Source organism: Coregonus clupeaformis, chromosome 12 (genome assembly GCF_020615455.1).
Source record: "Coregonus clupeaformis isolate EN_2021a chromosome 12, ASM2061545v1, whole genome shotgun sequence".
NCBI classification, from domain to species: Eukaryota; Metazoa; Chordata; class Actinopteri; order Salmoniformes; family Salmonidae; genus Coregonus; species Coregonus clupeaformis.
In genome coordinates, this window is record NC_059203.1 from 55,030,377 (window position 1) to 55,044,637 (window position 14,261).

Consider the following 14,261-nt stretch of genomic DNA (forward strand, 5'->3'; position numbering starts at 1 on the left):
CATTATGTGTTAAGTGTATGAATATTTTCCTTTATTGAAATGTGATAAGATTGTTTTTAACATTTAGACGAGTAGTAGTGCAGAAATTAGCAGTTTCACGAGCTCTGCTCTCTCATTTGAAATAAGGATTTTGATAAGGACCGTATTCATTTGCAAATTCGCAAGGCATGAGTGATCTAACACTAAAATTAAATATTGTACAGGCAAATCCCAATACTATTAAATGTAGCTGTTACACATACATTTGTGTCTGGTTTAGTTAGTTACGTTTCCAACGGTGGTTATGGCTGTTTATTGAGTTTATACATTAACATTCTCTACCAGAACATCGGATGTAGCGGGTCATTTGTAAATGGAAAAATCTGTATTAGCTCTAGGGCGGGAAATATGTCTGAGTGCAGCCTGAACAAGGTATATGTGTGTGTAGTCACTTCCTGCACTGGGGGCACAGCGTGAGTGACGTTGCCTCTTGTCCAATAGGAACGTTTTTTTTTGCTGGCAGTTTATCCAATTGTTGAGCTATCATGCTGATTTGACCATCTGCCACACCTTTTTGTCAGATAGCAAATTTAGGAAGTCTTTGCTCGACTCGACATTAATATCGCGTTACGGAAGGGTGACAACTACAACTGTTTAATAGGAGACCAGATATATTGCCGTTTCGTGCGAAAAGGTAATATTTGTAACGTTAGCCTACTTATTTTTCTAAAGTAAACCAATGCTTGATATGAGTTGAATGCAGTGATTTGTTGTTTTATTGGCGTTCATTGGCTCATGGGATTCGTCAGTCTCTTCAAAATGGGTTTTGATGAAAAATGGTTGTTGCCTTCACAGAAAGCTCTCTCTCTCCTCCAAGTTGAGTCTTTACTGTAAAATACGCACCTGGTAGGTTGCATGCTGGTTCTATGACAAGTTGACAGATGTGAACTAGTAGGAAGTAGGCTACCTGTCCAGTTTTAATTGTCTCAATGCTGATCATGGTGAGAAGCATTCATTCGCAAAATTGCCATTTTACTGAGGAGTGTACGTTAAAGCTTATTTTAATGGTCATGTCAATTCTTTATATTATTGATTCCTGAAGAATATCATTTATATATGCCTCATGGGCTTAGTTCAACTGTCTTTCCCAAAAGGTTTTATTAGTCAATTGTTTACAAACAACAAGAATGTAAATGGCTTCAAAAGTATGTGGACACCCAATCAAATTAGTCATTTCAGGGTAAAAATCGTATGTACTCTGTTGCAACACTCACTACCGAGTTCCAAACTGCCTCTGGAAGCAACGTCAGCACCAGAACTGTTCGTTGGGAGCTTCATGAAATGGCTTTCCATGGCCGAGCAGCCGCACACAAGCTTAAGATCACCATGCGCAATGCCAAGCGTCGGCTGGAGTGGTGTAAAGCTCACAGCCATTGGACTATGGCGCAGTGGAAATCTGGGTTTGGCGGATGCTAGGAGAACGCTACCTACCCGAATGCATAGTGCCAACTGTAAAGTTTGGCGGAGGAGGAATAATGGTCTGGGGCTATTTTTTATGGTTCGGGCTAGGCCCCTTAGTTCCAGTGAAGAGATTATTCAACAGTTTGGGGAATGACAATGCCCCTTTGCACAAAGCGAGTTCCATACACAAATGGTTTGTCAAGATCAATGTGGAAGAACTTTACTGGCCTGCATAGTGTCCTGACCTCAACCCCATCAAACACCTTTGGGATGAATTGGAACGCCGACTGCGAGCCAGGCCTAATTGCCCAACATTACTGCCCGGCCTCCCTAATGCTGTTGTGGCTGAATAGAAGCAAGTCCCTGCAGCAATGTTCCCACATCTAGTGGAAAGCCTTCCCAGAAGAGTGGCGGCTGCTATTGCAGCAAAGGGGGGGACCAACTCCATATTAATGCCCATGGTTTTGGAATAAGATGTTCGACGAACAGGTGTCCACATACTATCTATGAATTTGAGAGGATTTTCATTTCCCTGGCCCTATCCCTCAGCTTTATACCAAAACAAGTGGCAGGGGCCCCATTGTTATTGTTTTTCATTGCAGAGCAGACTGTTGCTTTAATATACAGTCATAGTTGATCCAAAATCAATTTTTTTCTTCCTGTGTTTTTCAGATACTCAAGGTGTGTCAAAAGTAGAGCTCTCCATCTCGTGCAGCAATCTCCTCAACGAAGACGCCGGATCCAAGTCTGACCCACTCTGCGTGCTGCTGCAGAGCATCGGGAATGACAAGTGGACCAAGGTAGGGAGAAAGAAAGCAAACTAATTGAAACATCTAATAATTGGCAATGAATATAATTAAATGGCCTATGGTTTGTTCATGAAGATGCTTTCTGGTTCACTATACAGTTGGACCGCACGGAGAGGGTGAAGAACTGCCAGGATCCTGAGTTCTCCTAGAAGCTGCTCCTGGCCTACCACTTTGAGAAAGTGCGGAAGTTGAAGCGGGGTGTCTATGACATAGACAACAAGTCTGTCGATCTGAACGATGATGACTTCCTGGGGGGTTTTGAGTGCACACTGGGACAGGTTAGGATATAAGAATGTGTGGACCAATTAGTCTCGCATCATTGTGTACATGCATTGATACAATGGGGGTGTGCCTTCAATGAACAACCATTTGCCTTTCAGATTGTGTCCAGCAAGAAGCTTACCAGACCTCTACAACTGAAGAAGGGGAAGCCTGCAGGCAAAGGCACCATTACTGTAAGTAATGTAAGTGGCTGTGTAAATGTAAAATGGTCCCACTTATGTAAATGTTGTGATAACAAGCATAAGGCTAATGCAAACAGTTTCTTGAGATGATCACATGAATTCCCTAATTTGTGTGTGTGTGTTAAAGATTACTGCTGAGGAGATCAAAGATAACAGGGCCATAGTGCTGGAGGTGGAGGCTAAAGGCCTGGATAAGAAGGTACAATAAAGAGACTTCTCAGTGCTTTGTTTTTTCAAATGGAATGTGTTTTACATTATTAAGGAGTAATAAACCGTTTTCTAAATTCTCTCCAACACATTATTAATTCCCCAGTGCTCATAATTGTGTCTCTCTCTTGCAGGACTTGTTTGGGAAATCTGATCCATTCCTAGAGTTCTTTAAGCAAGAAGATGGTGGCAGCTGGTTCACAGAACAGAGGTACTTATCACAATATTTGTTTGTCTTAAGAACCCGATGTCGACCGTTGACTGGGTGTGTCGAAAGGAATAAGGGTGTAGAAAGAATGCAGGCGTATCGAATGCGCACATGTAATTGGTCTGACTTTCTGTCAGTTCTTGCCAGCGAGTGCAGAGATTTGTGGAGACCAGGCTGTAGAGAGAAAGGCGCATCGAAATAAAGTTGGGGAAACTCAGAATTAACGTGTGGTAAAATCACTCATACTGTGGAAAAACGCGAATGTAAATTAGGGCTGACCCCAATTAGTCGATTGTTTGGTCGTTAGGCTGTTGGTCGTCCGAGATTCTTTTAGTCGAGCAGTTACATATATTTGCACCAATTTCAGTGAACTAATCCATCGCGGAGGCCTAGACTAAAAGACAATTTATGCTTGATTAGAAAATGTGGACGCAATTACGGAGCCTCCAGAGGCATGCAGAGGCCAAATCGAGCTCTGTACTGCATCACCATGCGCCTCCAAAATGTTGTAATAATGCGCAGGGCTCTGTATAGCTCCGCATTGACATGATTGGTTGACGGTAGATGGGGGCGGCACAAACTCACTTCCTTGACAAAAGCTCTGCACTGCTCCGCGAAGCACAAGAAGTATGAATGCCCTGACTTCTGCTGAGGCCATTCTTCTGCTGAGGCCAATGCAGATGTCGGATTGACCATGCGCCCAGATGCACAATGCACTTCTCTCTCCAGAATGCGCGTTCTCCTGCCAATTTGTGCACATTCATTGTTTCATAACTTAATTGTGTGAATCTTTTGCATTTGATTGTTAGTGTATATCAATTCCCCATTACCTATATCACCAGTAGTACATTTACCGTTAATTTATATTACATTTACATTACATTTACGTCATTTAGCAGACGCTCTTATCCAGAGCGACTTACAAATAGGTGCATTCACCCTATAGCCAGTGGGATAACCACTTTACAATATATATATATTTTTTTGGGGGGGGGAAGACGTTATTATATATTAAATGAAACTGTTTCACAAAAATGTGCATATGAAATCCGTAACTGGCACACAGATCGGTTGAAATGTCCCAGCTATGGAGGCACAAATAACCTTACAACATGTTAGCAATACAATTAGACAGACTAAGCAAAAAACACATGCTCCAGCCCATTGGGCAATCTGAGATCCCCGACTCCCAAACACAGATTTCAATGAAGTTGCAAGCGTCCACTCTGGCTGTGGGGAATTGTTCTTAGCCACAGCAGCAATGTATTCGGCAAGATCGGGAGCATTAGAGTGCCGATCTGGGACAAAAGTGCAACATTCATCTCCAATTATTGCACAAGCTTCCGATTCATCTCGAATCGGAAGCCCCCAGGGAAGAAGGCGCCGGAACCTCTGGATCCAGGGCGGCGAAGCCGTTTCTATTCTGTGTCTCGTCCGGTCTTACTATCACCAAGGAGGCCCCCATTGCCAGAGGTCGCTGCTTTCGACTTCCACGGCGAGTGACATATCTCCATGGCTGGATGGTAGGATCGATGTGCTTAGCTCTATTGTTTCTTTTTATCCAAAAAAAACTGCCTAGTTCTTGCCGATGACAAGCATACCCATAACATGATGCAGGCACCACCATGCTTGACAATATGAGGTGGTACTCAGTGATGTGTTAGATTTGCCACAAACATAACGGTTTGTATTCACAACATAAAGTTCATTTATTTGCCACATTTTTTGCGGTTTAGTGCCTTATTTTAAACAGGATGCAATATTTATATTCTCTACAGGCATCCTTTTCACTATGTCATTTAAGTTAGTATAGTGGAGTAATTGCAATGTTGTAGATCCATCCTCAGTTTTCTCCTATCATAGCCATTACACTCTGTAACTATTTTAAAGTCACCAATGGCCTCATGGTGAAATTCCTGAGCGGTTTCCTTCCTCTCCGGCAACTGAGCTAGGAAGGACGCCTGTATCTTTGTAGTGACTGGGTGTATTGATACACCAATTACAAAGTGCAATTAATAACACCATGTTCAAAGGGATATTCAATGTCTGCTTTTCTTTTTATCCATCTACAAATGGGTGCCCAGCGTTGGAAAACCCCTCTCGACTTTGTGGTTAAATCTGTATTTGAAATTCTCTGCTCGACTGAGGGACCTTACAGATAATTGTATGTGTGGGGTACAGAAATGAGGTAGTCATAAAACATCATGTTAAGCACTATTATTGCACACAGTGAGTCCATGCCACTTATTAAGAACATTTTTACTCCTGAACTTATTTAGGCTTGCCATAACAAAGGGGTTGAATAATGTTTGACTCAAGACATTTCAGCTTTTTTTTTTTTTCAGCTTTTTTAATTAATTTGTAAACATTTCTAAAACTATATTTCCACTTTGACATTATGGGGTATTGTGTGTAGCCAGTGACACAAAATCTCAATTTAAGCAATTTAAAATTCAGGCTGTAACACAACAAAATGTGGGAAAAGTAACGAGTCACCGGCGGTCATGAGTCATGATGGCAGTTAAATTCCACGTGACCGTTTAGTCATGGCAATTAGGCTTTTCCAAGCTCTGATGCTGCTGATGGTCATTAGTAGCCTACCAAACTTGCTAACTGCCTGGTACTCTGAGCTCTTGTCCCTCTAATCACTCTGACATAAATGCAAATGTAATCGAAAATCTAATCAAACACTTAATGAAAGCCCATGAGCTCATGTTGCGCATCATTTCTATAGGCTATGCAATTGCGTGAGAAAACAGAGTGATGGCTCCCGAGTGGCGCAGTGCTAGCTGTGCCACTAGAGATCCTGTTTCGAATCCAGACTGTCGTAGCCGGCCGCGACCGGGAGACCCATGGGGCGGCGCACAATTAGCCAGCGTTGTCCAGGGTAGGGGAGGGAATGGCCGGCAGGGATGTAGCTCAGTTGGTAGAGCATGGCGTTTGCAATGCCATGGAAGGTGAACCTTCGCCCCAGTCTGAGGTCCTGAGCGCTCTGGAGCAGGTTTTCATCAAGGATCTCTTTGCTTTGTACTTTGCTCCATTCATCTTTCCCTCGATCCTGACTAGTTTCCCAGTCCCTGGGAAACTAACTGCATTAGGTCCTAAGCTATGGATTTCACATGACTGGGCAGCCAAGAAGTCACATTCGAGTCTTCTTGGCTACAAGCTTGGCACACCTGTATTTGGGGAGTTTCTCCCATTCTTCTCTGCAGATCCTCTCAAGCGCTGTCAGGTTGGATGGTGAGCGTCGCTGCACAGCTATTTTCAGGTTTCTCCAGAGACGTTTGATCGGGTTAAAGTCTGGGCTTTGGCTGGGCCACTCAAGGACATTCAGAGACTTGTCCCGAAGCCACTCCTGCGTTGTCTTGCCTGTGTGCTTAGGGTAGTTGTCCTGTTGGAAGGTGAACCTTCACCCCAGTCTGAGGTCCTGAGCGCTCTGGAGCAGGTTTCCATCAAGGATCTCTCTGTACTTTGCTCTGTTAATCTTTCCCTCGATCCTGACTAGTCTCCCAGTCCCTGCCACTGAAAAACATCCCCACAGCATGATGCTGCCACCACCATGCTTCACCGAATGGATGGTGCCAGGTTTCCTCCAGACGTGACGCTTGGCATTCAGGCCAAAGAATTCAATCTTGGTTTCATCAGACCAGAGAATCTTGTTTCTCATTGTCTGAGAGTCCTTTAGGTGCCTTTTGGCAAACTCCAAGCGGGCTGTCATGTGCCTTTTACTGAGGAGTGACTTCCGTCTGGCCACTCTACCATAAAGGCCTGATTGGTGGAGTGCTGCAGAGATGGTTGTCCTTCTGGAAGGTCCTCCCATCTCCACAAAGGAACTCAGGAGCTCTGTCAGGTGACCATCGAGTTCTTTGTCACCTCCCTGACTAAGGCCCTTCTCCCCCGATTGCTCAGTTTGGCCGGGTGGCCAGCTCTAGGAAGAGTCTGTGGTTCCAAACTTCTTCCATTTAAGAATGATGGAGGCCACTGTGTTCTTGGGGACCTTCAATGCTGCATAAATTTTTTTATACCCTTCCCCAGATCTGTGCTTCGACACAATTCCTTCAACCTCATGGCTTGGTTTTTGCTCTGACACGCACTGTCAACTGTGGGACCTTATATAGACAGGAAAGAGCCTTTCCAAATCATGTCCAATCAATTGAATTTACCACAGGTGTACTCGAAGTTGTGGAAACATCTCAAGGATGATCAATGGAAACAGGATGCACCTGAGCTAAATTTCGAGTCTCATAGCAAAGGGTCTGAATACTTATGTAAAAAGGTATTTAAAAAAATATATATATATATAAATTTGCAAAAATGTCTAAACCTGTTTTTGCTTTGTCATTATGGGGTATTGTGTGTAGATTGATGAGAAAAAAAACTATTTAATCAATTTTAGAATAAGTCTTTAATGTAACAAAATATGGAAAGAGTCGGGGTCTGAATACTTTCTGAATGCGCTGTATAGCCCAACATTTGTATCACAACTAAAGTTACATTAATAACTCTAAATTAAGCATATAGGAGTACCTGTTTCTTTGTTAACCACTCAACACAGAATAGCCGCATGTGCGCATTCCCTCAAATTGTTTGGAGAAAATATCCTTTCTATTTTATTCAGCTTTGTTCAATTGTATTCTTCACACTATAAAATAATATCAAATAATGCCACGGAATTCTAAGCAAATCTTGTCTTCTAAATGAACTAGTGTAGCCCACAGCCATATGGCATAGCCAGATCAGTTCCTAATATAAGAACAACTCAGAGTATGCTATTCTGTTCTTCTGAAATAGACTATATTTTCTTCATGTCATGTTTCTTTAGACCTGTCTAAAATAAATAATGGATTTATTGTGATGGTGTAGTCTATACTACAGTCGTGGTCAAAAGTTCTGAGAATGACACAAGTATTGGTCTTCAAAGTTTGCTGCTTCAGTGTTTTTAGATATTTTTGTCAGATGTTACTATGGTATACTAAAGTATAATTATGTCAAAGGCTTGTATTGACAATTACATTAAGTTTATGCAAAGAGTCGATATTTGCAGTGTTTACCCTTCTTTTTCAAGACCTCTGCAATCCGTCCTGGCATGTTGTCAATTAACTTCTGGGCCACATCCTGACTGATGGCAGCCCATTCTTGCATAATCAATGCTTGGAGTTTGTCAGAATTTTTGTGGGTTTTTGTTTGTCCACCCGCCTCTTGAGGATTGACCACAAGTTCTCAATGGGATTAAGGTATTTTTTCTTTGTACTTTTGCCCCTTTTACTCCCCAATTTTGTGATATCCAATTGGTAGTTAGTCTTGTCCCATCGCTCCAACTCCCGTACGGACGACCCGGGAGAGGCAAAGGTCGAGAGCCATGCATCCTCCGAAACAAGACCCTGCCAAGATGCACTGCTTCTTGACACACTGCTCACTTAACCCAGAAGCCAGCCGCACCAATGTGTCGGAGCAAACACCGTACAACTGGCGATCGAGGTCAGCTTGCAGGCGCCCGGCCCGCCACAAGGAGTCGCTAGAGCGTGATGGGACAAGGATATCCCGGCCGGCCAAGCCTTCCCTAACCCGGACGACGCTGGGCCAATTGTGCGCCGCCTCTTGGGTCTCCCGGTCACGGCCGGCTGTGACACAGCCTGGGATCGAACCCGGGGCTGTAGTGACGCTTCATGCACTGCGATGCAGTGCCTTAGACCGCTGCACCACTCGGGAGGCCCCAATAATAGTGTTTAACATGATTTTAATGACTACCTCATCTCTGTACCCCACACAATTATCTGGAATGTCCCTCAGTTGAGCAGTGAATTTCAAACAGATTAAACCTCAAAGACCAGGGAGGTTTTCCAATGCCTCGCAAAGAAGGGCACCTATTGGTAGATGGGTAAAAATGAAAAAAGCTGACATTTGAGCATGGTGAAGTTATTAATTACACTTTGGATGGTGTATCAAAACACCCAGTCACTACAAAGATACAGGAGTTCTTCCTAACTCAGTTGCCGGAGAGGAAGGAAACTGCTCAGGGATTTCACCACGAGGCCAATGGCGACTTTAAAACAGTTACAGAGTTTAATGGCTGTGATAGGAGAACGGAGGATGGACCAACAGCATTGTAGTTACTCCACAATACTAACCTAATTGACAGAGTGAAAATAATGCCTGTACAGAATACAAATATTCCAAAACATGCATCCTGTTTGCAATAAGGCACTAAAATAATACTGCAAAAATGTGCCTTGGCAGCAGCTAATGGGGATCCATAATAAATACAAATACGAATGTGTATGCTTGTAGTCTTTAAGGACTGTGGAGTTTTTCAGGATAAAGCGGAATGGAGCTAAGCACAGGCAAAATCCTAGAGGAAAACCTGGTTCAGTCTGCTTTCCACCAGACACTGGGAAATGAATTCATCTTTCAGCAGGACAATAACCTTAAACACAAGGCCAAATCTACGCTGGAGTTACTTACCAAAACAGTGAATGTAGGGCTGGGCGATATATCGAATTATAATTTGTTTTCGATATTCCAAATGCCTGTATTGCAGAATCTAGTTTCTTTTGGATTTTTTTGTTTTTATGAGTTTACTGTATGTCCGCTTGTTCTCATGTTGTCTTTTTGGTCTCGTCTCGTTCGCTCCTTCTGTGCTGTGCACTCTCCCATTTACACCAGAGATCTGTATATAATGACGAGAAGCTCATGTCTCCGCCCTAACAATGGGAGTCATTGTCCCAAAGGCAGGAAGGCAGGCGACAAGCTTAGGTTCAAAATAAGCGCATAGAAATGCATTGGGCTTATTTTGGACAGATTTTGTCGAAAGTGAAACCTCTCGCTTCGCCTCTGTCCCAAGCCCTCTCCCTACCACTCACAACAACAAAGATGAGAGATCACTTCTTCCTCTCTGACATATGCATTTGAGGTTTGGTCCAACAGAATCTGTCATATGGACACCGAAACACATGGAGACATTATTTTACTGTAATAGAGGAGACGTTAACCTTTCGAACCATACCCTGTTTATGTTTCAACTCCTCAAATTTCGAGCAGAGCAGACACTACTAAAACGGATGTACCAATGAACATTCAATCTGGAAAATGAATGCTCAAGTTTGTCGCGCGTGCATTACGGTACCACGTATTGCTAGCAGCATTTTAGTCAAATAAAGATTGTTATACTAGCTAAGTGAATGTTCCTGAGTGGCCGAGTTACAGTTTTGACTTAAATCTACTTGTGAATACTTTCTGAAGGCACTGTATGTAGAATAGGGTTGACCCCATTTAGTCTACTGGTCGATTGTTTGGTCGATAGGCTGTCGGTCGACCGAGATTTCTTTAGTCCAGCAGTCACCATTTTTTTCATGGTGCACAAGACACCTGTCTGATTCGAGCCTGTCTCAGTGGACTTATCCATCCACGGGGATGGCACAGTCCATCACTCTACGACATGTGATATTGAAATTGTAAATGGTTATTATGTAAAAATAATGGCGCAACACTAATAAATCTAATATTAGTTTACAACAAATGCACTTACTCCCGCGATGGATACGATCGCTGTCTGCGGTTCTGAAACAATCTTCAGCGCGCCGTGGAATTGGTGCCTTTCCCTATGTTGCGATGTGAATAATAGCAAAGTTAACCAGCATATTGGGATTGAAAACAATGCGGCGGAGGCAGCAGAGACGAGATGGTTTGGGATGAGTTGGACCACAGAGTGAAGGAAAAGCAGCCAAGAAGTTCTCAGCATATGTGGGAACTCCTTCAAGACTGTTGGAAAAGCATTCCAGGTGAAGCTGGTTGAGAGAATGCCAAGAGTGTGCAAAGCTGTCATCAAGGCAAAGGGTGGCTACTTTGAAGAATCTCAAATATAAGATATTTTGATTTGTTTAACACTTGATTCCATATGTGTTATTTCATCACGATTATTCTACAATGTAGAAATAGTAAAAATAAAGAAAAACCCTTGAATGAGTAGGAGTGTCCAAACTTTTGACTGGTAGTGTTTATGGAAAAATAAGTTTAAACATTTCGACTAATCAATTGGTCGAAAGAACAGGACGACTCTCGGTCGACTATGATTTTTGTTGTTGTTGGGGACAGCCCTAATGTACAAACATGATACAAATCAGACATTTGCAGTAGATGGGCTACTCAACCGTTATGAAAATGGTCTCAGAATGAACACGCAGTGGAAAGCAGAAGGATTTGCTTTGTCTACCTCATTGTGTTCATTGCAAACTGAATGAAATCTAACAAACTGTTCTGTCCTCTTCATTTCCCTCAGCAATACTTTGTCCTGCTCATCATCACCAATGGGGAGATCACGGACGCCATCGTCAAGGCCTCACGGCTGCCCATGTCCATCATCATCATCGGAGTGGGCAAAGCCAACTTCAAGGCAATGGAGCTGCTAGATGGAGACGACGGCATACTCAAGTCCCTGAGTGGCGAGCCCGTGGCCAGGGACATTGTGCAGTTTGGGCCCCTCAGACAGTTCGCCAATGTATGTTTGTTAGTCTGCGGTTGTGTCATTGTGCAGTGTGTTGTCAGTACCACTGAGAAGATTCACGATGGAACATCACTTTACATCAGTTTAGTCTGTAATAGTATCAGTGGGCAGTGAAGCACCATTCCATAACACTTCGGTGCGATATTGACAGATTTTACATACTTTTCTATCTTGAGTTTGTTTTGTTGCCCTGCTGTTGGAGCTCTTCCCTTCACGGTGTCATTCTGTCCTCTGAAGGCCCCTAAGGAAGCCCTCGCCCAGAGCGTCTTGGCTGAAGTGCCAAGTCAACTTGTGTCCTACTTGAAGATGCTGAAACTAGATCCAGTCAACGTTCCTGCCCTCAAGGCTTAGTGGAGCGAGCAGAACTGCAGCGCTTCGCCCTCCTAGCCACACGAGGGAGCCAGCGCACCACACAGGCAGATGAGTAGGCCCACTATCAGAAGTGTAAATCACATCCTGTAATTGTCAATGCTCATTGTGCCTTTTGATACCACTTATGACAATTATGACCACATGTAACCATATTTTCTATTTTATTTTCTACAATCATAGATTTATCTTTACTGCTTCAGATATTCTGCTTTCATTCCTCTGAGTCAGGAAATAACAAGGAGTTGGAACAATGGTGATGAGCCAAAATTGGGGAAAAGGAGGGCTTTAATGCATTTCATGAAATGCACCTTCAAAACATTTGATGTAATAAAGTAGGCTACTCACATAAGGTTTAACTGGTGGTACATGTATTTATTTATTTATTTATTTATTTATTTATTTATTATATAATATATATGATGAAACACATCATATAATGGCTACAAATGCTCAGAGTTTGCACCGCACATTACATGTTTCTTAGTCTTGTGTGGCCAGCCTTCCAAATCCCCTCTTGTTCACTCGACTATTGGAAGTCCGATTTGGATTTCGAATTTGAAGTGGTGGTATTCAGTGCATACATTTGAGTAGAAATTACATTTCTCCTCAGGCATTTCCTTGTTTCGTTTTACTATTTTTCTTGATTTCTCCGTTTCTTTAACTACCGTGTCGTCACAAGGTTTTAGTAGCCTATGCGGCGTTCATTTTGTATCTTATGCTTGTTGCAAGTCAGTATTTTTTTTGGAATAAACTTCTGGTTGGAACTATACCGAATTCCACCCACGTCAGACTACTTTGAGTAGAACCTCCTCAGGCTTTCGAACGGTAACGTGTTTCTTAGCAGTCTTCCTCAGGCAGTGGCATAGTGTGCAAGTGTGTTTGTAGCCCAAAGTTTTTTGGGTTAGGTTAACTTCACTTTATTGAATCTTTATTTTCATTGCAAAGACGCTCTCTTTTCCCTTATTTTGTATTTTATTCCTTTTAAATATTCCTCTACTTATATTTGTAGAGGTTAGGCAGGGTTATTCTACGTTATCAGTGCAAAAGCTTTGACAATTCATTTTCTAATTGTTTTTTACATCTTGGTTTTCTGAAGTTAACTGCCATCATCACTCCATCACTCAGTATTCCACCACTCAAACGTGCACACTTGTGCATGGAATTTTGAACAGCTTATTAACCTTTATGCAATCTAGTTTAATGATACTGTATGTCACATTACAGTGCATTCGGAAAGTATTCTGACCCCTAGACTTTTGACATTTTGTTACGTTACAGCCTTATTCTAAAATTGATAAAATTGTTTTTTCATCAATCTACACACAATACCCCATAGTGACAAAGCAAACACGGGTTTTTTGAATTTTTTGCAAATGTATGTGTATATAAATTTTTTTTACATAAGTATTCAGACCCTTTACTCAGTACTTTGTTGAAGCACCTTTGGCAGCGGTTACAGCCTCGAGTCTTCTTGGGTATGACGCTACAAACCTGGCACACCTGTATTTGGGGAGTTTCTCCCATTCTTCTCTGCAGATCCTCTCAAGCTCTGTCAGGTTGGATGGGGAGCGTCGCTGCACAACTATTTTAAGGTCTCTCCAGAGATGTTAGATCGGGTTTAAGTCCGGGCTCTGGCTGGGCCACTCAAGGACATTCAGAGACTTGTCCCGAAGCCACTCCTGCGTTGTCTTGGCTGTGTGCTTAGGGTCGTTGTCCTTTTGGAAGGTGAACCTGCGCGCCAGTCTGAGGTCCTGACCGCTCTGGAGCAGGTTTTTATCAAGAATCTCTCTGTACTTTGCTCCGTTCATCTTTCCCTCGATCCTGACTAGTCTCCCAGTCCTTGCCGCTGAAAAACCTCACCACAACATGATGCTGCCACCACCATGCTTCACTGTAGGGATGGTGCCAGGTTTCCTCCAGACGTGACGCTTGGCATTCAGGCCCAAGAGTTCAATCTCTGTTTCATCAAACCAGAGAATCTTGTTTCTAATTGGTCTGAGAGTCTTTAGGTGCCTTTTGGCAAACTCCATGCGGGCTGTCATGTGCCTTTTACTGAGGACTGGCTTCCGTCTGCCCACTCTACCACAAAGGCCTGATTGGTGGAATGCTGACGAGATGGTTGTCCTTCTGGAATGTTCTCCCATCTCAATAGAGGAACTCTGGAGTTCTTTCAGAGTGACAGTTGGGTTCTTGGTCACCTCCCTGGCCAAGGCCCTTCTCCCCCGATTGCTCAGTTTCCCCAGGCGGCCAGCTCTAGGAAG

General features: G+C 43.0%; 1 pseudogene; it reads left to right on the forward strand.

Annotated features, from left to right (window-relative positions):
- Nucleotides 1-387: 387 nt before the first annotated feature.
- On the forward strand, nt 388-12,356 carry LOC123492073 (annotated as a pseudogene).
- Nucleotides 12,357-14,261: the final 1,905 nt, after the last annotated feature.